We start from the raw sequence: 25,753 nt of genomic DNA on the forward strand, positions 1-25,753 counted from the left end.
GGTCAGGAAGATCCCCTGGAGAAGGAAATGGCAACCCACTCCAGCATTCTCATCTGGGAAATTCCATGGACAAAGGAGCCTGGTAGGCTACAGTCCATGGGGTCACAAAACACCCGGACACGTCATAGCAATTCAACAATAACAGTAACCTAACATCTATAAATCACATTCAACTATTTGACATACTCACAGACTTCTCACGTACCTGTATTAATCTTCATTCTACCCAGAATTACAGAAACAGTATCTTTGGCTAAGGTGCAGTACTCTTGACTCTGAACTAGAAGTTCAGCTGGGTGACCAGCCCAAGGGTTTAACACTATGCACTTGAACTCAGAGATGGGTCAGTGGGAATTCAGATTAACTATTGAATTTCATATGGAAGTTGATATAGAGAGACTACTTCTTTCTTTGAAGATGGCCTTTTGAAAGAAATGTCTAAATCCTTAAATGTGTGGTATTTCATTCAAGGATTTCATTTAAAAAATTATATTTGCAAATTTACATTCATTTGCTCTCAAGATTATAATAAAAGAGAACAAGTTTCAAAGATTCCTTACCTGAAGTCCAATCACAGTAATTGTCAAAGAGCAATGCCAGGAAAGTAGATCAATTCATGAAAGAAAAATGAAAAGAAAAATCAGTGATTTTCTGTACTGTTGACTGTATCCATAATTGAGTTATTTTTAAATGTATGTACATGGCTTACATTTTCATATGTTCAGGTATATAGTGGCAAATTTTAAATGCCTAACTATGTACATAGAAAGTACTCAATGTCTGCTGAATTGAATTTTAGAGAAAATTATGTATAACTATTAGATTTTATAATCTCGTGTTTAGAAACAAAAGAAACTAAGGAGTTATAGATACCACAAATAATAGAAACTAAACAACATGAAAGTACTAAGTTAAGTGAACAAAGATACAGACTGTGCCTATTTTACAATGACAACTATCAACACGAATGCATATATGTGGCACCCAGCCTTCAAGACGGCCTCCAGTGATCATCCCATCTCGAACTCACACCCTTGTTCAGCCCCCTTCCACAGTGAAGAGTGCTGACCTGGGAAAAATACTACAAACAAAGGTGTGTGATCTCTAAGACTCTGATCACTCTCTCTGGGAAAAGCCAGCTGTCATGTCATGAAGACCCTCACGTAGCCCTGTGCAGAAAAGGTCCACATGGCAAGGAACTAAGAGACATAGGCTAACATCCAACATTGACCAGAGTGCGCCATCTTGACAGTGGATCCTCTAGCCCAGTGTTAAAACCTTCAGATGACTGCAGCCTTGACTGATATCTTGACCATGACCTCCTGAGAGACCCAGAGCCAGAACCATCCAGTTAAGCTATTCCTGACCCTCAGAAACTGAGCAGATAATAAATATTTATTATTGGCTTAAGCCACTAAATTTTAGGGTAATTTGTTACAGCAACAGAAAACTGATAGAATGTATATTTCAAAAGGTCATGTAATGACAACAACAACAATAGGAGTCCTAGAGTATGCCTGCAGTAGAAGAGGGTCAAGGATGATGTCTTCCTCAGCTTCCTAAACTTTCCGTAAGGCTGTCACTTTCATTGTTCCATCTTTTCAAAGTATATAGGCAATGCTCCCATCTCTGACTGCTCCCACCACTTTCATTAGAGAAGTTCAAGTTCATCCATTCAGCAAATGTCGCCCAGGATGGGAAGTCCAAACAGCCAGCACAGTCAGTCAATTACAACCTTTAGCAAGAAAATGAAGAGCTCCAGGGACTTCCCAGGTGGCCCAGTGGTAAAGAACCCACCTGCTAACGCAGAAGACGTGGGTTTGATCCCTGGAAGAGCTCCTGGAGGAGGAAACAGCAACCCACTCCGGTATTCCTGCCTGAAGAACCCCACAGACGGAGGAGCCTGGCGGGCTGGAGTCCACAGTGTGGCAGAGTCAGACACGACCACGCAACTGAGCAGGCACACAAAGAGCCCCAGGCCCTGCTGCTGCATTTAACAAAACTTCAAAGCAAGTGCTTCCCCAGGAGAGCCACCCCCCACCTCTGTGCAGCTTTCAGCTTCTGCCAAGGAAGCTGCCTCTTGCACCCCACCCCACCGCAGCCTGCCTAGCTTAGAGCTCCATCTCCTTCTGTGTTATCTTAGCACCCGCTGCCTCTGCGCTAATTAAAATGTTGCTGGCATTTCACCCTACTTGTGTGTGTGTGCTTTTAATATCTACCAAGAGAAGTTTCAGCTCTTGAGCTGGCACCAAATTTTTGTTTTCTCGGTACTCTAGTTACAAAAGTTGCCTATGTGTTGAGTGATCGGCTTGACTCGGTTTTCTTCAGAAGCTGCCTTATTTTTGGCACGCAATTTTGCAAAGTGGGGTCTTTAGAAACATCCACGTCATAGCATAGAAGAAATGCCTGCACTGTTAAGGACAGTTCTTACAGCTCTAAAGGACTTGGATCTAATATGGGAATAGCAAGTGTGAAGGCCTGAAGCACAGAGAAAGGAAAACAAGGACAGCCCACCAGGAAAAACACAGGCTTCGCTTCAGGAAGCTTTCTCTTTACCATCTCAAATTCTCTGCCAGACAGGAGAGCTGTTTTCACTTCACATGGCTGAGGCATTTCTTTGTCTAACACAACTGTGCCAGGCATGGTGGGGTGGGGTCTGCCTGTGATGAGACAGACTAATTCAGTGCTTCTCAACCTTGGCTGAAGCTTAGACTCAAGTAGGAGGCTTTTCACAAATACAGAGCCTCAGGTCCATCCTGATTTAATTGGCCCTGTATGAATCCTGAGCATTGGTAGGTTTTAAAAGTTCCTTGCAAACTCATGGACTGTGGCCTACCAGGTTCCTCCGTCCATGGGATTCTCTAGGCAAGGATATTGGAGTGGGTTTCCATTTCCTTCTCCAGGAGATCATCCCGACCCAGGGATTGAACCCTGGTCTCCCGCATTGTAGGCAGACGCTTTACCGTCTGAGCTACCAGGGAAGTCCTAAAAGTTCCCCAGGTAATATCAAATGAGGCATGGGCTAAGAACCACTAGATCAGAGTAAGACACCAGCAACAATCAGAAGATTGCAGAAAAGGTATTAGGAGTTTTTTTTTTTTACCAAAAACAAACCTGATATTATTTGATATAACTCAAAAAACTCTGCAGTTGTTAAGTGGGTTTCCCTGGTGGCTCAGACAGTAAAGAGTCCACCTGCAATGCAGGAGACCCGGGTTTGATCCCTGAGTTGGGAAGATCCTCTGGAGAAGGGAATGGCAAGCTGCTCCAGTATTCTCAGTCAGTAAGATTCTATACTCATTTTCTCCAACAAAGTGTACCAGGACTTCCCTGGTGGTCCAGTGGTTAAGACTCTCTGCTTCTACTGCAGAGAGCGCAGGTTCAATCCCTGGTTGGGGAACTAGGATCCTGCATGCTACACAGTACAGCCAAAAAAAAGGGGGGGTGGTACAAAGGAATTTCTGAGGGCACAGATAGGGCTGGAAACAAGCAGAGCTGGGGAGTGAGGGCTGAGACCAGGGAGCCCTAATCCTTGTTTCCGGGTGAGGCAGCAGGGAGGGCTGGCAACTACGGCTAGGATCCTCAATTCCATTGAGAGACCAAGGGGTGAGGAATAGTGGTGGGGGTGCTTGGAGGAATTTCCAGAGGGATTTAGATAAGCTATTCAACAGGAGTTCCTGATGGAGCACATGGACCCTGTCTCACATTCCATTTAAAAACTTGGCCATCTTTGGAGTGTCAAAAGAAAAAGAAGAAAATGGATAGAGACATTTAAATACAGTCCTATTACATGGAGGTAGAAAAGCAGGTGGCAACAAGTTTTCAAACTTGGAGATTAGAGCTGCAGGAAGTTCTAAAAACACAGATTCTTGAGCCCAAAGTCAAAGGTATGAATTAGAATTTTCAGAAGTCAGAAATGATAAATTAAAAACAGCCACGGCTGTTTTTCAGCATTTACAATGTCCCAGGAAATCTAAGCATTTTGTATGTATCATTGGATTTAGTACCTGTAACAACCCTCAATAGTTAACTGGGACATAGAGAAGTTAAGTAACTTGCCCATGAAAAGTGAAACTGAAAGTTGCTCAGTCGTGTGTGACTCTTTATGACCCCATGGACTATAGAGCCCATGGAATTCTCCAGGCCAGAATGCAGGAGTGGGTAGCCTTTCCCTTCTCCAGGGGATCTTCCCATCCCAGGGATCGAACCCAGGTCTCCCGCACTGCAGGTGGATTCTTTACCAGCTGAGCCACAAGGGAAGCCCAAGAATACTAGAATGGGTAGCTGTTTCCTTCTCCAGGAGATTTTCCCAACCCAGGGATCGAACTCAGGTCCCCCACACTGCAGGCTAATTCTGTACCAGCTGAGCCACCAGGAAAGTCAAAGAATACTGGAGTAGGTAGCCTGTCCCTTCTCCAGGGGATCTTCCTGACCTAGGAATTGAACTGGGGTCTGCTGCACTGCAGGTGGATTCTTTACCAGCTGAGCCACCAGGGAAGCCTAACTTGCCCATGGTCAAGGGTGGATCCAGGCTTCACACCTGTAGGGATGCATAGAGCCTATACTTATAACCACGACATTCTGCATCCTTTAAAACATCCTCTCCCTCTCCAATGAACCAGTGGTTTTGAGGTTGCTGGATTTTTGAGAACTGCTGTACTATAATCTTTTAGTGTCACTTTTAGCATATCATTCTGTGAAATCAGGCTCAACATCAACTGTCTTCCATTATTGGACTTTAAATCAAGTAGCATTATCTTCTTTATGACGAAGAATTTGCAATACATTAATGTACAGAAATAGTTCTCCTGCAGAAAGATGGGCTTGTGCCTAAGACTTCTGTCTGACAAAAACAGAAATTTTATACAACATAAGCAATTTGCTGTCTTGTCCATTCCTCCCTGCTAACGTCTCTGCCTTTAATTCTTTTTCTATTTCTATTACCAACACCCTAATCGAGACCCATATCATAAGATTTCTGGATTATTGCCATATTATCCCCACTGGTCAATCTGGCTCTAATCGCCATCCACCTGGATCCAGGCAAATCCATCCTGTATACTGCCTCCAGGCTAATATTCTTAATTTTAACTTTCTTGCCTGTCACTCATTCAATTACAGGTTCTTTAATGATTACACACTGCTTATAGGATAAAATCCCAACCTTTAGCTTGGCGGTCAAAGTCTGTAGGTCACTGCTCTAACTCATCACTTTTTTTTAAAACACAACATTATAAAGCAATTATCTTCCAATTAATAAATAAAAAATAAAATGTTCTCTATATAATAGACTTGAAAAAAATTTTTAAAAATTCAACTGCAATGCATTTTTAGTCCAAAATTCCCTCACTAAAACAAAAATTAAATCTATCTTAAAACTACATTTAAAAGGAGGATACTACTTAAGCTGTGGGCTGATATTTTTAATGAGACTGTACCTTGGAGTTAAATGTTCAGACTTGGTGCCACTTCACACATGCTGCCTTTGCTCACACTTCTTCAATTTTTGGCAGAATGTGTAGCAGGATGTTCCTAACACAGCTAACCTCTTGCATCTTTCTGGTAATCTCAAAATTAGAGTTAATTCCACTCCAGCCTGTACAGTTACACAAAAACTGCCCTTGGGTAACAGGGAGGGTTCTGGCTATTTCTTAGAGCATGAATCTTTTATATAATCCACAAAACCAGTTTGCAAATCTTGAAGATCACTTTTACTTAAAAACATATAATACCTTACCAGGAGGAAAGCATGTACAAGCTTAAACTACAAGCTAGGGAAGTTTATCCATATATTTAGTCATGAGACTCCTACTTTCTCCTCTACTACAGGTTAAAAACAGTCGTGTCATTAAGGAGAACTGAGAAGAAAGGATCGAGGGTCTATGCGCTGATAACTATTTCAGGTAGAGCTAACTTAATGGTCATTTCCAGGGGCTTCTCTGCAGCCCTTTCAAAGTTTTCTCATTAACTCAGAAGGCAGGTCAAGGAACATTCCAGAAAGCCAGAGAAATAAATGGGTGCTGAAGGAAGCTACATCCTCTTCTTCAATGAGCTTCATCACCAGAGCTCAACAGTACTTTCTCTACGCTCATGGGAGGTTAAATAGATTTGTTCAGAAATTTGGTCCCATGAATTCTACCCATATCTTTTCAAAGATTACAAAAAATATGCAAATAATTAGTGAAGGAAACAAATACAAAAGAAAACCTATTTTTATTAGGCCAAACCTCTGCTGTAATAGATTCGTGGGAACAACTGGAAGTATGTGGGAGGAGAGAGAAAGGTTCTGGCAAAAAATGCAGCCTCCAAGATACTGAAGATTTTATTACCCAACACTTGTACCACCAGTAAAGGCACAAACGGCCTTGAAACAGCTCTAGGACCACAGCAGAAGAACAGTCACCATGGAAATACATCCATCTCTAAGTATATAATTAGAGATGTCTTTTATAATCAGTATTATTTCTTTTATACAAATTATGTACAACTCAGAATTTAAAAATATTATCACAGGAAATACTTCTGAAAGTTGCTCCACAAGCAGCTATATTAGTTTCTAATGTCCCTCATAACTACAGAATCCTAGTCCTCACGGTCTGGGGTTGCTTTACCAAAGCGGTCTTTGATGAAGACTTTTTAAAGCTCATAGTTTATTTTCTTTCCTCCACTCCGCTCTCCCCCCACTCCTGGGGAAAAGGCAACAGCTGTCTTCATTTCTGTTTAATTTTGCAGAAAGCAATTATGTTCTACTACACCAGAGTCTGGCACTCGACATGACTGACTTCACTTCATTTGGAAAAAATGTAGATATGCAGAAAAGCAAGCTAACGCAAACAGCCCAAGTTTTTACAGCACTGCGTTCTAGCATTTCTGCCGGGCCAAGTCCTCATTCCTCACACACCACCTTTATCTCACACTTCATCTTAATCGCAATCCAGTAACTGGTATTCAAATGGCTTATTGATAAAGGTTAAATTATATTTTTCTGCTTAAGAATTCAGGAAAACAGGGAATGTACTTTAAAGCTTTTCCATTGGAAAAGTTAAAATTTAAAAGTTCTGGTATATAAAATGCTTAACAGTTAACCACATGGAAAACACTAATCTCAGATAACCAAGAATTTGCAGGCCATCAGAGCAAAAAGAATCTACGAAAACACAATCCTGCCACCTTGTGGTACCTATTCAATAGACCTTCACCACTTCATACTTTAAAACAAACTGTGACTTAAAAATGTGCTTATTTAGAAAAATATTCATCAGGATACTGTAAGACTTATTTTAAAACCTTAAATACTGATATTAATGTTCATAAAATTTATGAAAATGTATTAAATTGTCAACATCTGATTTAACGAAGTTGTTTCTAAGGTCAAAACTAGATTGTTCTCTTCAAATACAAGATGTAGAAATTCAACTGTGAGCACCTGGAGCTCCCAACAAATTCATCACATCAATTAGGGATCACACTTTCCTTTCTGGTAATCAAATAACCATCCTGTTAAATACATGGAACCACAAATTTTTATTGCCCACTAGATAGCATTGTTTGATCAACTTTAAACAATGAAGTAGGCATAAATGAAGTATGGTAAATTGCCATAGTACCTTAACTACATACATTTTCTAATTCTTAAATTATTCAAACTCCCTAATGAGTCTAAATAATTATGAAGTTTCTTAACATCATGTTGACATACAAAGACTAGTTTTAAAATAGTGGATAAAAATATAGAACCCCTGACATTTTCAGAGCACCATCTGTATTAATTCCCTTTAAGAAAATTATTCAGTGAAGATTAAGTCAGTTCTGAACTATAAAGGATTGGAAGTTTATTCTGTGAAAATATGACCATCAATTACAATCAGGTTGCACTAAATTAAATAAATTTATTTAAATAAATTAAATAAAAATTTAAATTATTTTTAATAATTTAAAAAATATTATTAAAGTAACAGCTCAACTGTAATTTAGTTTATTGTAATAAGTTAACATTTATTGAGAGTTTCCTATAAATCTGTGCTATGTACTTCACCTTACCTCTCTCATATAATAATCATGTTAACTTTGTGAAGGAGGTAACCATTCTTATCCCCCTAAGATACTAAGAAGGTCATTGAGGCTTAGAGATCAAATAATCTGTCCCAAGTGACAGAGCCTGTCTACTTCCCGTTTCCAAGCCCCATATCCAATAGAATAGATATTTACATAGTTAAAGTAGAATATCTGCTTTAAATGTTCTGAAAAGATAATGAGTATCTTTTTGGTTTTTGTTTTTCTGTTAATGATGACCTTACATAGTATTTATGTTTCCTTTTAACTATTAAAACTTTCAGGAGAGAAGGCAAACAGACTGTTACCTTTTTCAGTTCTGCAGCATCATTTGAATTTACTTCTTTAACAACAAACTGGTCATCTCTTTTATCCTCACAGCCCCAGAACTGTGCCTTCTCTTTTTTTCATATAAACCAGCAGTTTCTATTTTGCATGCTGGTATCAAATTTAAAGCCACTGGTATTATCTGATTTCCCTCTCCATCCAACAAATACCTGAGACCCTGCTGTGTATGCCAGGTACTGAGGAGGAGACATGAAAATGCAGTCTTTACCATCAAAAAATTACCGTTTAGTGGGAGAGGCAAGGAGACAGTGTTAATGATAAATATTTCAAGACCAGTGTGTAGAGAGAATAATGGAATTTAGGAAGAATGGCAGCTATTTTAGCTTTGAGGTATCTACTTTTGTCCACTCCTCCCATCCTCAAAGTCATTCTCCAGATAAGCTTCACATTTAATTGCACAGCTTTGCTAATTGTTTCTTTTTATAACAGAAAGTTTTGTAGTATGTTAATAGAAAAAAGCACAAAACAACAAGTTGTATCAGGGATAATGATTATGCAGATAAATGTTTTCACAATCTTTTTATCTTTTCTGTTAAAGTTAAAATGTCCAAACAACCCATTGAATGGCTACAGGATACCAGTATTATATATAAATTCCATAAGCAAATTTAAAAAAAATAGAAGATTAAAGAAAATTAAAGAAAGGTTTTTTTGAATTTGCTTCAAATTCCTTTTAACCAAGCGCCACTTTTTAAAGTTCTATCACAGTCCTTTTTTTCATTCTGTTTCCTCTGTTAGTTTTCTGGATAAAATAAATAACTTTTCTTAATTTTCTCCCTAAATTTTCCTAAAATTGGACATAAATTCCTCTAGAAATGCTTCTTCACTGACACCAGGTCAACTATCAGATTTTAAATCGCCAATGAAGTATGATATCAGTTAAATACATATACGTATATAAGTGTATATATCATACTATACACTATAATTATGTATTTTTAATGTTTATATATAGAATTATGTTTTTGTTACAATCACAAATAACATGTGAGATAATTTTTTATCTTTCAAAAAAACAATTTTATGTTTCATCAAATGCACTGTAGATGAATTTGAAGATGACTTTTCCCTTCTAATTTCTTATATCATCCAGATTTCTTATTAAAGAAATTTCTAATTAAATCATGAATAAGTCTATTACTTTATAAGAAAAATTATTTATGCTAACTCATTCAACAAATACTTATTAGGCATACTTTATTTGTACTACGTACATATAAAATGTACAAACTCAGCAGCTGAAAGACTAGAACTGAGTCTGACTGGTAACATCTCTTGACTTCAATTTCTTTACTTGTAAAATAAGGATAAGAGTATTTGTTTTACCTCCCTTATAAGTTATTCTAAGGATCCAAAAGAGACAATACATGCAGAAACATTTATAAAGTGTTAAGTTATTTTTAAAGCCAAATCAGAGAAGCAAGTGATATGACAAAACAAGTGGGCAAATAAGATCACTTAATGTTATAATTGAGATGAAATTCATCCTATATATCTAAAATATTTTCAATTAACCATTAACTTCAGTGAACTATTCATCTGTAAATCATTAGTGTCATTTGGTTTAACAAAAGTATGCTTTTTTTAAAAATCATCATAAGCCAGTTCTAAAAAAAAATTACATCATAACAACTCTTGGCCATTTGTTTAATCAATAACTAAAATCTAAGTTATTTCAGTGATTTAAAAAAAACCAGCTTTCCATTTGTATATATTGTTATGAAAACAAATATTTGACCATTAGCAGTCAGATCATGACTCTATTATAAAGTTTACACATACCTCAGGAATCCATAAATCAAACAGAAATTAGAATTTCAAAAACTGGATTCATATGTTTTTCACTAAAAATAACTAGAAAAAATTGCCATCATATGTAAGTTAATTTAGGCAAAAAGATTATTTCTCCTTTAAGATTCAAGGATTTTCATTTATGCTATGCAGAAAATTTCCCTTTGCAATTTCAGCTCTGATGTATAACTTTTCTTCAAACTTAGTACTGATGAAATCTACAGATTTAATTTTAAAAGATTTAAAAGTTTCTTTGTCCATTATCTTTTTGATTCACCTCTCTTTAAATAAAATTAACCATAATCTGTGTCTTTCTTTGGTAAAGTAGTGAAAGTGAAAGTGTTAGTCGCTCAGTTGTGTCGGACTCTTGCGATCCCATGGACTTGCCCACCAGGCTCCTCTGTCTATGGAATTCTTAAGACAAGAATACTGGGGAGGGTAGCCATTCCCTTCTCCCAGAGATCTTCCCAACCCAGGGACCGAACCCAACTCTCCTGCATTGCAGACAGATTCTTTACCATCTGAATCACCTAAGCCAATTACAAAATTCCTGTAACTATTTTCTCCAATTTGAAGCTAGTGGACAACTTTTTTTTTGAAACTTACTTTTAAAATTAGAATTCTCAATTTTAGAAGTTAATACCAACTACTCTGAAGTACTTTAAATTTATGTAGGAACTATACAATTGGATGAGGATTTTTGCCAGCATTCAAATCAGTTTAGGTTACAGAAACAGTAGAGACACACATATATATATACATATACTCATAAAATATACATAATATACAACATATATTTAAATTAAGCTAGAATTCACCAGCTCTAAGAAGCATTCACAACAATTCTGAGCAACTCAAAAGAACCATGCAACTGACTTACATATAAATCTAAAGATCTTTAATTTCAAAACATACTATAAAGTACAGCTAACATTATTTTTAAGTAGCTAAATGAAGGGATATTGACATTTTCTGATAGAAAAGCTCAATATAAAGTCCTAAATCATCTACAATTTTAAGTCAATTCATTAACGCTCTACCTGGGGAATCAAACAAATTAAAAAGGTGTTATGCAACTAAGCTTTTAAAGATCTTAATCTAAAAAATGGACATTACAGAATTCATCTCAGTTAACAAGAGAAGGAAAAAATTATTTCCTTGATAATCTCCAAATAATCTTCCAAGTGGTTTTAAATATATATATATATATATATATATATCTTTTAAAATGTTCCAACCAGGACATAAAAATGGCTGAACTGAACCTTATTTCACCCTCCAAATCGGGTATTTAGAAGTCAACTCTCTTTCAAGGTAATAAAGAATAGGGCCACTGGGGGCGGGGGGGCAATTCTTTACACAGTTATTTGACGGCAGCTGAGTACTCACAGCAGGTCTACCACCAGACTACAGAAAAAGTTTCCTGGTACACACACCACGGGGTATCCTAGGGCCTCTCCTTCCACTCAGGCCCAACTGACGCTGCTGGTGGGCCCAGCGCTTCAGGAAGTGTCCCGAGTTCCACCCCTCCCTCCAGGCAGTTTCTATTTAAAGGGGCAGTGACCCAATTTCTTCAGGATGACCCGGCTTCCCAGAGAACAGTAACACTATGCTCTGCTTCGAGGATTTGAAAGGGCATAGGAGATTTTCTTTAGGTTTTCTTAGAGTGTAACAAGTCAATGCCATATGGCTCCTGCGGGTCTTCTAGATCCAAAAATCAGGAGTATCTAGTGCGGGGGCTTTCCAACTTTCGAAACATGTTGGGGGGTGGGGGCAGCAATGAAGACTCAAGAATAGAAGGAAGATTTGAGGAAGAAAAAAGATGAAGGGAGGGATGAAGATAGGAGAGAAGAAGTTGGGGAGGGAGGGAGGAAGAGAAAAAGGTGGGGAGGAAGGGAGAGAGAGAAGGATCAGAGGAGGGAAGAAGAAGAAGGTGAGGGAAGAGAGGAACATTCAAGAGGCTTCGCAAAGCAAAGCTGGAACAAGCAAACGCGGAGGGCTCGGGGAGAGAGGCAGAAACTTCCTGCCCAGCAGCTGCTCAGTTCCCAAGAGGGCCCCGGTACTTCTACAACTTACCTCAAGGATAGTCTACTCTAGTCTTACAAATTCACCATTCTTCTGGAGCAGACGTGGGGACGGGGTGGGAAATACAACCCTACATTTGTTTTTCTCCTACACAACGCTACTTTGGAAGGTAGAAAAGGACTGAGAAAATCAAAATGAAAGGATGTGATCATCAGCAAAAGCTGGATGGTATCAATTATAGAACACAAAATAACCAGTAAATGTCCAAGTTGGAGTTTTCGAAAAATAGATTAAACTTTAGAAAATTCAACATTTGTAATAAAAAATACAAAGCAAAGGGATCAACATCACAGATTTTCTATTAAATTATGAGATTAAAATGAATATAGTATATCTCAAAACTCGTAGGATGTAACCAAAGTAACAGTCTTGAACATTAGAATAAATACTAAAGTAATAATGAGGCTTTACCACAGAGGAGAAAACTTGGCAAAATCAACCCAAAGAAAGTAAATGAAAGGAGCTAACAAAGGTAATAGCAAAAGCAATTAAAACAGAAAACATATATGAGAAGATCAACACGGCCAAAAATTGGCCCTGTGGAAAAGATTAAAATGTCAAACCCCCAGTATGATTAAGGAAAAAAGAGAAGGCAGAAATAAGCAATATCAAGAAAGAAAAAGGAGGACAGTCATCATTTAAAAATACAGAATAGGCAAATTGCTAGACAAACATTATTTACTGGAACACACTGAAGAGATAGGAAATCTGAACAGCCCAATATTGCCACTAAATAAAATTAAATCAACAGTGAAAAACCTTTTTATAAATAAAACTCCCAGGCTAGACAGCTTCACCATCAAGTCCTAGATATCATTCAGTGACCCAGCCCTGGGCGGTTCCTGCAACCGCCAAGAAAGGATCAGCAACAAAAACCACCAAAAGAGGCACTCCCCCATGAACAGAACAGAACCTCAGTGGGTGGCCCAAAAAGATGGAGAAAATTAAAATTAGTGCCATGTGGTTGACACTAGATAAGCCACAGGAGTCCATGTGAGAAACTCTGTTGGAGAAGGGGGCATCAGTGGATGAAGGCATAGATTATACAATCATCACCAACTATGATTCTAACAAGACATGTTAAAATTCTAAGGGATATGGAGTCGCTAAAAAAAGTTGAAATGTCACTGCTGACAGAATACATAAATTAGGTATCCTTCAAGATCTAATTAACTTTCTACTTCAGCAGTTACATAAACTATAAACAAACTACAGAACAACTGGTGCAGTTTATTTCTAGGAATACAAGTACAGAAAAAAAAATACACTCAAAATATTATAGAACAGAATGGTTAGTTCTAAATCTGTCCAAAACACGCATTATTTGTCACTTGAAATAAATTTTGAATAAATGATGAAATGATCCTCCTTTTTTTGGTTACCAAGTAATAAACGGTACATTGACAAAAACAGGGAGAAAGTGAAGTGAAAGTTGCTCCCAAGTCATGTCTCTTTGCAACCCCATGAACTACACAGCCCATGGAATTCTCCAGGCCAGAATACTAGAGTGGGTAGCCTTTCCCTTCTCCAGCGGGTCTTCCCAACCCAGGGATCGAACCCAGGTCTTCTGCATTGCAGGCAGATTCTTTACCAGCTGAGCCACCAGGGAAGCCCCCCAAAACAGGGATGATGTGCTCTATTTTTAAAAATGAAAGTGATGAAAATTATTCATTAGCCACATGATCTGACCCCTGAAATAATCAAGAATAAACTATCTTAAAATAATCTTTCATATTGAAAGCACAGCTTATTGAATCAAATTTTACGACTATTTTCAATATTTAGTAATTACGATTTACCTTAAAAATCATTCCTTTTTACATTTTCTTAAACATAAAGATTTTATTAAGAAAAGACTATCGCAGTTATTGATTAAATTTTTAAGACTGTTATAATACTTATAATACTTAGATCTACCTAGACAGAATATATTTAACAGTAAAATACCACAACTGTAAAAAAATAAGAATTCATTACATTTAAGAACACACCTTTTTATAATGGCTCCCCTTCATCTCAAGCACATCATGTCTGTGTGAAATGCATGCCTTGCCCTGTTCACCCTGTTCCTAGTTAATGATACTGATCAATCTCTGGACTTCACCTCAAGTTCCTTCCTGAAGTGAGTCTTTTCCTAACACTTAGACCAGGTGAGGTCTCCCTGTGAAATGCTCTCATAGACCTGAATCAGTTCAGTTCAATCGCTCAGTCGTGTCCGACTCTTTGCAACCCCATGAACCGCAGCACGCCAGGCCTCCCTGTCCATCACCAACACCAGCTTGCTCAAACTCACGTCCATTGAGTCGGTGATGCCATCCAGCCACCTCATCCTCTGTCGTCCCCTTCTCCTCCTGCCCTCAGTCCTTCCCAGCAATACACATGAATACTGCTGCTTTATAGAATTTAGTCACCTGTATAACTGAAGATGGGACAGCATGGCACACCTGTGTGCTCTACTCACAGAGGACACGGAACACAGGTGCTTTTCTCACTGTTGGACCTCCAGCATTTAGCGCTGGCAGGAGTCAGATGTGTGTGAAGCAGAGGGAAGAGGGAACTATGGAGAACATAGCAAGCATCATTCCTATTTTTAAATAAAGTCCTTATATAAAAAGTAAAAGAATTTCAACAGGTTTTTTCTGTAAGCTGGAACCGAACTTAAGATTGGAATTACTTTAAGTTGCTTAAATAGTTAAATCACTACATTCCCTCAGAGATGCCAGAAATTTCCAGAAGTCTTAAGTTTGAGGAAATTTTAAAATTTGCATTTTAAATTTACATGAAAAATTACATTTCACATGTCTGGCACAGGAAAAATTATGTAAAAAATAATGTATGTACAAGCTGGATTTAGATAAGGCAGAGGAACCAGAGGTCAAATTACCAACATCTGCTGGATCATACAGAAAGTTACAGAATTCCAGAAAAACATCTACTTCTGCTTTATAGACTATGCGAAAGCCTTAGACTGTGTGGATCACAACAAACAGTGGAAAATTCATGAGATGGGAATACCAGACCACCTTACCTGCCTCCTGATAAATCCGTATGCAGATCAAGAAACAACAATTAGAACTGGACATGGAACAACAGACTGGTTCCAAATTGGGAAAGGAGTTTATTAAGGCTGTATACTGTCACCTTGCTTATTTAACTTATATGCAGAGTACATGATGCGAAATGCCAAGCTGGATAAATCACAAGCTGGAATCAAGACTGCTGGGAGAAATATACAAAACTCAGATATGCAGATAATACCACCAATATGGCAGAAAGCAAAGAGGAACTAAAGAGCCTCTTGATGAAAGTGAAAGGAGAGAGTGAAAAAGCTGGCCTGAAACTCAACATTCAAAAAACGAAGATCATGACATCTGGCGAAAAGAAGGGGAAAAAGTGGAAACAGTGGCAGATTTTCTTTTCTTGGGCTCCAAAATCACTGTGGACAGTGACTGCAGCCATGAAATTAAAAGACACCTGCTACTTGGAAGAAAAGCTATGACAAACCTAGTGTATTAAAAAGCAGAAACATTTTTGCCTACAAAGATCTGTAGAGTCAAAGCTGTATTTCCAGTAGTCATATATCGGTGTAAGAACAGCTGGACCATAAAGAAAGCAGAGCACCAAAGAATTGATGCTTTCTAATTGTGGTGCTGGAGAAGACTTGAGAGTCCCTTGGACTGCAAGGAGATCCAACCAGTCAATTCTAAAGGAAATCAATCCTGAATATTCATTGGAAGGGCTGATGCTGAAGCTCCAATACTTTGGCCCCTAATGCGAAAAGCTGACTCACTGGAAAAGACTCTGATACTGGGGAAGATTGAGGGCAGGAGGAGAAGGGGACAACAGAGGATGAGGTGGTTAGATGGCATCATCGATTCAATGGACATGAGTTTGAGCAAACTCCGGGAGATAGGAAAGGACAAGGAAGCCTGGTGTGCTGCAGTCCAGGGAGTCACAAAGAGTTAAGACACAACTTAGCGACTGAAAAACAACAACAAAAGAAAATAATAAAAATAACATATAGACCATAACATTAGCACTACCGAGGAACTAGTGCCCACACACTGTCCTCAGCACTTTATACGTGCAGTATCTCATGTAATCCCCTTAAGGACTCTGTGCTGTGCTAAGTCGCTTCAGTCGGGTCTGACTCTCTGTGACCCCGTGGACTGTAGCCCACCAGGCTGCTCTGTCCATGGGATTCTCCAGGAAAGAGCACTGGAGTGGGTTGCCTTTTCCTTCTCCAGGGGGTCTTCCCGACCCAAGGATCAAATCTGCGTCTCTTATGTCTCCTGCAATGGCAGGCGGGTTCTTTACCGTCAGCGCCACCTGGGAAGCCCGTAAGAACTTTACCATTTTATAGGCAGGAAAACTGAGACACAGAAAGACCAGAAAACATGCCCTAATTCATAGGTCTAAGCAGATAATTTTTTGAGTAAGGTTTAGCATCTGACTCAAAAAGCCACTACTCTTAGGAAACAGGCTCTGTTCCTTAGATCTCGGGCTTCCCAGATGGTGCAGTGGTAAAGAATATGCCTGCCAATCCAGAAAACCAGGAGACATGGGTTCGATCCCTGGGTTGGGAAGATCCCCTGGAGGAGGAAATGACAAACCATTCCAGTATTCTTGCCTGGAAAAATCCCATGGATACAAGAGCCTGATGGGCTACAGTCCATGGGCTCACAAAGAGTCATACACGACTGAGCAACTAAACAACCACCACCTTAGATCTTGTTTGAGAATTACTGACTCTTTTATCATACAGTTCTTAAAATCTGATCATCAGGCTTTCTGGGCTTCAGGAGATTAAAAAAAGAATAAATGAAACGGGCAAATGGTTACCAGTTACACACAGTATCAAGAAGAGGTAACTTCTCTGTCTTGTTAGGCTGAGAGGTAAGCAGTCCCATCCATAAAGACAAGTCATGGCCCCGGACCTGAGCCTGAGTCATCATCAAACAGTAACCATCTCAGAAGGTTAAAATAAGATTAGGCATCTAAAAGCTTGTTTCAGTTAGCCCAATACTTCTCTTATGTCAAACACTAGAACCATTGGAAAACCTACATGAATAAGTTGTAACCGTTTAGAATTTGGAACGTGCCATCTTCTCATGCTATTTATTTAGAACTGAAGTGGAAAAAGTTTACACCTCCAAGATTGGCCCTGAAAGGATAATGGGGAGAGTCTACTGTAAAAATGACAACAAATGGGAAGTACAGTGTACATTTCACAAAAATGTAACTACTGAACCAACCACCACTGGAGAGCATCTAAAGAACAAAAATAATACTGAGAAATATTAAATGAGAAGAACTGGATAATAACATAAGACTCATAGGGAGTTTGAACTTCATTTTTTTAAACTGAAGGAATCAGAGGTGTGCAAGTTCTAGAAGGTATCAATAACATACAAACAACTCTTTTAAATTGAGAAACTACAAAAGAAAACAAGCTTAAAGTATTTCACTTTAATATAATCTTAATATTCTTTAATATAACATTTGATCAAGATTAAAAGACTTATTGTTTTATGGTATGCTAGTGTTCTTTAGGAGGCTTCCCTGGTGGCTCAGCTGGTAAAGAATCTGCCTGCAATGCAGGAGACCCGGGTTTGATTCCTGGGTCAGGAAGAACCCCTGGGGAAGAGACAGGCCACCTACTCCAGTATTCTTGGACTTCCCTGGTGGCTTGGCTGGTAAAGAATTTGCCTGCAATGCAGGAGACCTGGGTTCTTTGGTATAGTATAGGGTGATGCTATTAAATATTCCTTGGGATTTAGGGATTGTTGCTAAATGTATTTCTACATATAAAAATATCATGTGAAAATATGATAGGGACTTGGGACATAAAGATTCTAGTGAAATAAATAGACATTGACCAAATAACTGTAACAAAGTAAATTCCACTGCAGATGCTAAGGAAAGATACTAAAGCAGGAGTTATCCCAGGGCTGGCTGGTTGCATACGATAAGAGAGGCAGCAGCTGAGTTTAGGATGATTAGGGGTTTGGCTCATACACAGAGTGTATCTTGGTCCTTTAACTGGCAGAATACGGGAGGAGCAGACCATCTGAAGGGGGTGATAACTGAGGGGCGCAGCCTGGATGGGACACAAGGAGACGTGCTCACAGGGAGCCTGAGGCCCCTTGAGCGCAGCTCCAGAATTTCTACAGAGGAGTACGTCAGCAGCAGAAAGGGTTAGAGACACTTCTGAGGTTGTTTTCACACCAAACACACTACTTGTCCGTGCTTCCGTGGGTTTCAGTTGCTTATCTCACACGGATTGTATGTTTATGCGGGGAAGCTTTCGTGCACTGACAGGTGGTGGAGGGTCTCATGGGCTAAAGCCCACCGCCCTCTGTCCCCTGCACTACCAGAGGTTGACCTAGGATCCCACAGGTAAAACTCAAGTGGAGGCAGCCACATCTGGGCAGGGTCCCCACAGTGCAAAGAAAATCTGCAGAGGAAGAGGAAGAGAAGGGCAGCGACAGAACCTAAGGAAAGACCAACAGTTAAGAGGGCTGGGCGAGGAAAAATTTTAAAATAAATAAATGAGACTCAAAAAGGGAAGGTCAAGAGAGGAGAACTAGGAACCAAGGGAGGAGAGTATCAGACAATGATGACAAAGACAAGAGACTGAAGGAGGTAAGACTGAAAAGTGTTTCTCGGACTCGAGACTTGAGAGTTAGGAAGTCACTGGTCATGTGTGCGAACGACAGTCTCAGGAACCTGGGCTGCGAGGGGGTGAGGCAGAGCAAAGAGTTAACCCACAGCCACATCGGTGAATGGGGATCAGGAAGACACGGTCTGGCTTGCTGATACACACAAGTTGCCAGTAAAGAGGAAAAGATGCAAGATAACAAGGGGTGATGTACTGATAGCAGCATTACGAAGTGAAGACCCAGAGGACACAGGTGGGAATTAGTTGTTTACAATTATGCACAGAAATTTAAACTAGAGTGTGATAAGAACACTGGTTTCAGCTGACGTTACTATTGTGATACACAGGCTTTTGTTCATTTGTTCATGTATTTTTACAAGCATGTACCAAGGATAGCTGAACACACACACACACACACTATGTTTTCAGTGTTCATCAGTTACCACCACATACAATCCCTGCCCTACCTTGAAGACTTGGTCCATAATGCTGCTAAATAATATGCAATTGGTTAAGTATTTCCATTAATCCATGAGTGGATTTTATCTTCTTTATGTCCTCTTAGAATATCCAAGGGGCGATAATTACTAAAACAATGATGGTGGTAGATGACGGTGACAGTGACGATAATGGTGACAATGACAACAATGGGAAGGGGGCAGGGAAGCTGGGTCCATCAGAAAAAGTATTCCTCCTTTGAATCCCCCCCAAGTATTTCCTGTATAATTTATTTAACAATCATGTACACATATTACATTATTCAAATTAAAAAGAAAACGCTCATATATTTAGATCCTATGTCAATTAGACACCTCAAAGCTGTCACAAATTCTTTGTATTCCCTCAAACTCCATGTCTCTCAAACATAAAGATGCTTAATCTCTTATTTTAGCATAAATAATGCAAAGCAAAATTAGAGAAATAGGTGCATGTTAGCAAACTTGTAGTAGGTTGTTTTTGAAAGGGAGAATAAACATTTATTGTCTGCTAGTCCACAAAAAGGAAATGAATAACAGCTCCATATATACACTGTATCATTTAATCCTCATAACACCCTCTCCCCATTTTTCAGATGAAGAAACTGAGTTTTTTAGAGAGGTTAAATAGTTTACTGCAGGTTACACTGCTAGTAACTGAAGGTCCAGGACCAGAGATCCAAAAGGCCTTGTTACTTTCCACCCAACCACACATCATCCTCCATTATAAATGATGTGCAGAAAGAGTAAACATTTTGAACATCTGTATTCTTAGGCGGCAAGTTTTATTCAAACATTATAGGTTTTTTTAAAAGGTATTAGTTACTAAGATAAAAAATATATTTGTTGAAAATTATATTAAAGTATATAATCAGTGATAAAAATATTAATGACAAATAATGATAACAACTAGTATTTATTATTATAAGTTGCCATAAGCTATGCTTAGGGCTTTAGAAGGTATATCTTATTTATGCTCTACAATAATCTCAAGAGATAGGTACTGTTACTGTCATTCTCATTTACAAATGAGAAATTTGAGGCTCAGAGAAGTTAAGGTAAACAGTCTCAAGATCATAAGCGGCAAAGTAAATAGTATCACAGGAACCTATCTTTGTGATGTCCTTTCCAGTAACAAATTAAACTCCAAGAAAATTAATATGTTATTTAAACACAGCTTTTCCTCTAAATGACAAATACACTCAATACTGTGCTATGCAGATTTGGACATTCATTATAAAACAAGCAACATATGGAAATATAGTTCTCCATGGATAGTCCTACAACTACAAATGGCGCATTCAATTTAAAATCTGAGTTTTAATCCTTCAGTCTTTTTATAGCAATGGCCAATCAATCAGTAAACTTTAAATAAACCAAAGATGCTATATGGAAAGCTAGCATAACCAGCTAGTTTCCTTTTAAAATCCTTAACTGTTAAGAATATTATAGGAAATTTGCTACTGCTACTTTGATGAGAATTATGAGCAAGATCTTCAAAAATTGGTCAACTCTGAACATAGAATATCACCTAAATATTCCCAAACACCCAGAGTTTACAGAGTGGTCAACTAAGTGAGGATACCCACAGTAATGGGCAGGACTTAATAGGTAGGGGCTGGGAAAAAATCCAAGTATACACAAAGAGATTATTCTTACTCAACAGTAGATGGCGCTAATACATCATATTCTTTTTTTTTTTTTTTAATAGCGGTCCATTCCCTTCTAGAAGAATACTTTTATATAGACAACCCAGGTTATCTTAAATTAAGTACGATTACATATAATTTAATTTCTAATTATTTAAACCTGAACACATAAGTATCATACACAAATCTGAACAGTTTTTTAAAATGTATTGCTTTAATATACGATTAAAATTTACAAAACTTGTTAACAAATTTAACAGATTCACTATCACAAAATTTGAAAAACTGGGGAAGAAAAATAACATATAAAATAAACTCAAAAATAGTATGTGAATGTTTTGAGGTTAGAGTAGCCAGAAAGTTTGAAATTATTTTTACAGTCAACCAACCATAGGAATGTTCAAACAGCCCTCTAAAACCTCTAGTATTTACCATCATCAGTTTTCCCATCTCTTCACAAAATCCTTTAAAACTTTGCAGAATATTCTAACTTCCTTGACAGGAAAGGGAATATAGTTCTTCCCCATCCCTTCACATACTAGCCTACCTTTTATACATCATGATATGAGACAACAGAGGATGAGATGGTTGGATGGCATCACCAACTCAGTGGACATGAATTTGAGCAAACTCCAGAAGATAGTGAAGGACAAGGAAGCCTAGAATGCTGTAGTCCAAGGAGTCACAAAGAGTTAGACACAACTGAGCAACTGAACAATAACAGTGCCAACCCAATGGTAAGTAATGTCTCCGAATGCTGGGCAAACATAGGTATGTAAAAAGTTATTTTAATTAGCCTGGAAGAGATAAAATGCACAGTTATTTATTATTACCTGTCATGTTAGTCTAGAATGGGAGCTGGGATAGGGGAAGACAGGGAATGACAGAAATTATTGTAAGAATAAATCATGCTCATGATAAATATATTAAATGATTTTTGGCATAAGATAGCAGTCTCAAATCCTACAAGTAAATCTAGTTATACACCTTGATGCAACACAAAACAGCACAGCACTATTTTTAGTTGAGGGGCTCTGGCACATGCAACATCAAGCTACACAGGTGGCTATTCAGTCTACCTACTGATTTGCATTAAGACGATTGATTATCGTAGGATATCTTAAGTGAGACCAGAATTGTAGACAGTACCTGAGTGCTTGTGCCTTGGCTCCTAGTCCCAACATTTACATACTATGATACCTCAGGAAGTCATTTAAATAATTTTCAAACTCAATTTCCTCATTTATAAAATGGAAGTATATAAATCCCATTTATAATGGAAGTATAAAATGGGATTATAATGAGAACTAAAAAATAAAAGCTATGTAGAATATACAGCATAAGTGACATACAAAGATCCAGAGAACGTAAGACTACATTTTCCTTCTATCATATTACAGAAACAGTAAAGAGCAGACAGAAATAGTAGTAAAATCACTTCATCAAGGCAACAATCAGAAGACAAGGTTTTAAAACACTGAAATGCAGACAACTGCCCTCTTATCAGCAAAAACTAATAAAGTATGAGTTTCTGAAAAATGGGCACATAGTATAAGCAAATAAAACCTCAAAGTCATAAATAGTACAACTAGTGACTCTAGCTACAAACCTAAGGGCAGTCACCATACATATATGTACAGAAATTTCTATTAGTCATATTTCAATCTTTAAATGTATAGCAATCCTGTATACAACCTAATGCCAACTGTGTACCTAGTTATTAAGAGACTTTTTAGTAAGATTATTTTTATTGAACCCACACATATTAAATATTAGATTTTTTATTACATTTTTCATTAGAAAGACATTTCAAAAACATCCTACTATTGCAGAAAGAACAAATGACTAGGATAACTCTTAACCTAGAATTGGGTACCCAAGACCTTTCAAAAATTAGAGTTAAATAAAGTCCATTTCAGATAAACTTAAAACAAAAATTTGTCACCATTTAACATTCACTAAAGAAACTCCCCAAAAATATTCCTTTAGGGAAAAGAAAAATGCTCCCTTTAAAAGGTCTGAGTTACAAAAAGGAATAGTAAGCAAAGAAGCTGGTAGACATGTACACAATACTAAACAAACACTGACTACCGTAATAATAAATAATATTTATTTAATATTTAGATAATAAATAATGTCAATGTTTACATAAATAATAATGTCAAATTTATGGAACTTTTAAAAAATGAAGTTAAAATGGTCAATAACAACATCTGACTAGTATAAACTAAAAGAATGTAAGTAGAATATATAACTCTCAAACCAGAATGGGGGGGTGGGAAACCTCTCCCCACACACATCAAAATCCTACCATACAGTATTTACAAGAGACACAGCAAAATATAAGGGCATGGAAATACTAAAAGATGGAAAGTGGAAAAAAGGGATCATTGGCAATATCAACTCAAGAAAGCTGGAATGACCTTATTAAAATAAGACAAAATAGATCTAAGCAAAAGGCATCATTAGGGACAAAAAGAATCTAGACATAACAGCTTCAATGCACCAGAAATGCATTAAGAATTCTCATCTTGTATTCACTGAATACACATAAATCTATAAAGCAAAAATTGATAGAATCATAAGGGAGAATGTATCAAATCCCCTCTCTTTACAATATTTAGATCAACCAGACAAAATTAGTTAAGTTATTAAACATCTAAAAAAGCAATTAAATAACTTGACTCAATGGACACAAAGAGAATTCCCAATCACAGTTTAAGAATACACGTCCTCTACAAGCATCCATGGAATATCTACATAAACTGTTCATGTGCTAAACCATAAGGCAAGACTAAACAAATTTCAAAGAATCTGTATCACACAACCAAGTTTGTAGATCACTATGCATAATTCATTTATACATAATTTGCTAACAAAAATGATAAAAATGTAAAAACACCCACATTTTAAAGCACTCCTAGATCAATCATTTCTGCGTCAAAAACAGAATATAGTGACAATTTAAAACACTTAGAACGGGGACTTCCCTGGTGGTCCAGTGGTTAAGATTCCATGTGCCCAGTGCAGGAGGCCTGGGTTCATCTTTGGTCAGGACACTAGATCTCATATGCCACAGCTAAGACCCAGCATGGCCAGATAAATAAAAACAATTCAAATGAAAAGAAAAGGTAGACTTGTAAGATATGCTGCCAAAGTAATAACCTGGAAGAAATTTTATAGCCTTAAATGCTTACAACGTTAAAGAAGAAAACTTGAAAATGAAGAGCTAAAATTTAAACTTAATAGAATAGGATCTAGAATAAGCCTAAAAGCAGAGAGAAACAGACAATGAATATAAAACAAAAATTCACAAAACTTTAAAACAAGATACAATTCTTACACGTTTGGTTCTTTGAAAGGCTAATAAAACAGGTCCGTGGACATAGGAGCCTGGTAGGCTACAATCCATGGGGTTGCAAAGAGTCAGACACAACTGAGTGACTATCACTCACTCACTGAAAACATTAATGAAGAAAACGGGATACAAATATAAACAGCATGAGGAATTAAAGGATATAATCAAAAATTAAAATATATTAGAGTATTATGAAATTTGAGGCAACACTCAGAAACATCCGACCTAGAACCTTTTACATGTAAATTTCTATCAAGCAGCCAAGGTACAGAAGATCATACTCTTACAAAATAAATCTAGTAGTGAATAAAAAGTTTTCATGACCAAGTTGGGCTTATTCCAACAATAAAAGACTGGTTAATCATTAGAAAATCTTAAAATTTTATTTATCACCTTAAAAAATTAAAAGAAAAGATTATCTCAAGAGATTAAAAAGATTGACAAAATTTAATAAAACTTAGTAACTAAAAATGTTAAGAAAGCTTCTTTAACCACATATAAGACATCTATGCAGACCTACAGACCATATCCTTAACAGTGAAATGTCAGAAGCATCTGTTTCTAAGTCAGGAACAAGTCTGCCAGTATTAGCACTCTACTAGAAAATCTAGTCCTGTATTCACCAGTACAGTAGCCACTAGCCACAAGCAACTATGAGCACCTGAAATATGGCTAATCCAAATTGAGACGTGCTGTAAATGTTAAACATATACTAGTTTATCAAGATTTAGTAACTCCAAAAAGTTAAATATCTCATTAATAATTTTTATACTGATTACATTCTGAAATAACAATATTAGATTAAATAAAGCATATTATTCAAATTAGTTGCACCTGTTTCTTTACATTTTTAATGTGACTACTACAAAACCTGTATCTATTAGAATGGCTATCAGCAAAAAAGACAAGACACAACATATTGGCAAAGATGTCTAGAAAAGGGAATGCTTGTGCATTTTGGTAGGAATGTAAACTGGTGTAGCCACTGTGGCAAACAGTATAGAGATTACCCAAAAAATTAAAAATACAGCTACCATATGACCCAGCCATTCTACTTCTAGGTATTTAAAAACACGAAATCAAAAAGATACCTGCACCTCTATGTTATTTGGATTTACGACAAAGACAGATTTGCAAAGAAGAAAAAGGATGGTCTTTTCAAATATTAGTGCTGAGGTAATTAGCTGCTCCTATATGGAAAAACGTACTCTTAATCTCTATCACGAACCATATTTTTTAAAAAAATCGAATAACTGTTAAACAGTTTCTAGAAAATAACATAGGAGAATATCTTGGTGATAAGCAAAAATTTCTTAAACAGAACACAAAAGCA

General features: G+C 37.4%; 1 protein-coding gene across 3 annotated transcripts in view; it reads right to left on the minus strand.

The window, feature by feature from the left end:
- TSC22D1 (TSC22 domain family member 1) overlaps positions 1-25,753 on the minus strand; it is a 122,344-nt gene that overhangs the window by 24,915 nt on the left and 71,676 nt on the right. The window contains exon 1 of one of the 3 annotated variants that reach the window (XM_043478100.1): positions 11,581-11,665. The exons of the other annotated variants lie outside the window; for them this stretch is intronic. The gene's annotated coding sequence lies outside the window, so the exon portion shown is untranslated. Of the gene's footprint in view, positions 1-11,580; positions 11,666-25,753 lie in introns of those variants that run through there. 3 annotated transcript variants of the gene reach the window in all.

This window comes from Cervus canadensis, chromosome 9 (assembly GCF_019320065.1).
Source record: "Cervus canadensis isolate Bull #8, Minnesota chromosome 9, ASM1932006v1, whole genome shotgun sequence".
Taxonomy (NCBI): domain Eukaryota; kingdom Metazoa; phylum Chordata; class Mammalia; order Artiodactyla; family Cervidae; genus Cervus; species Cervus canadensis.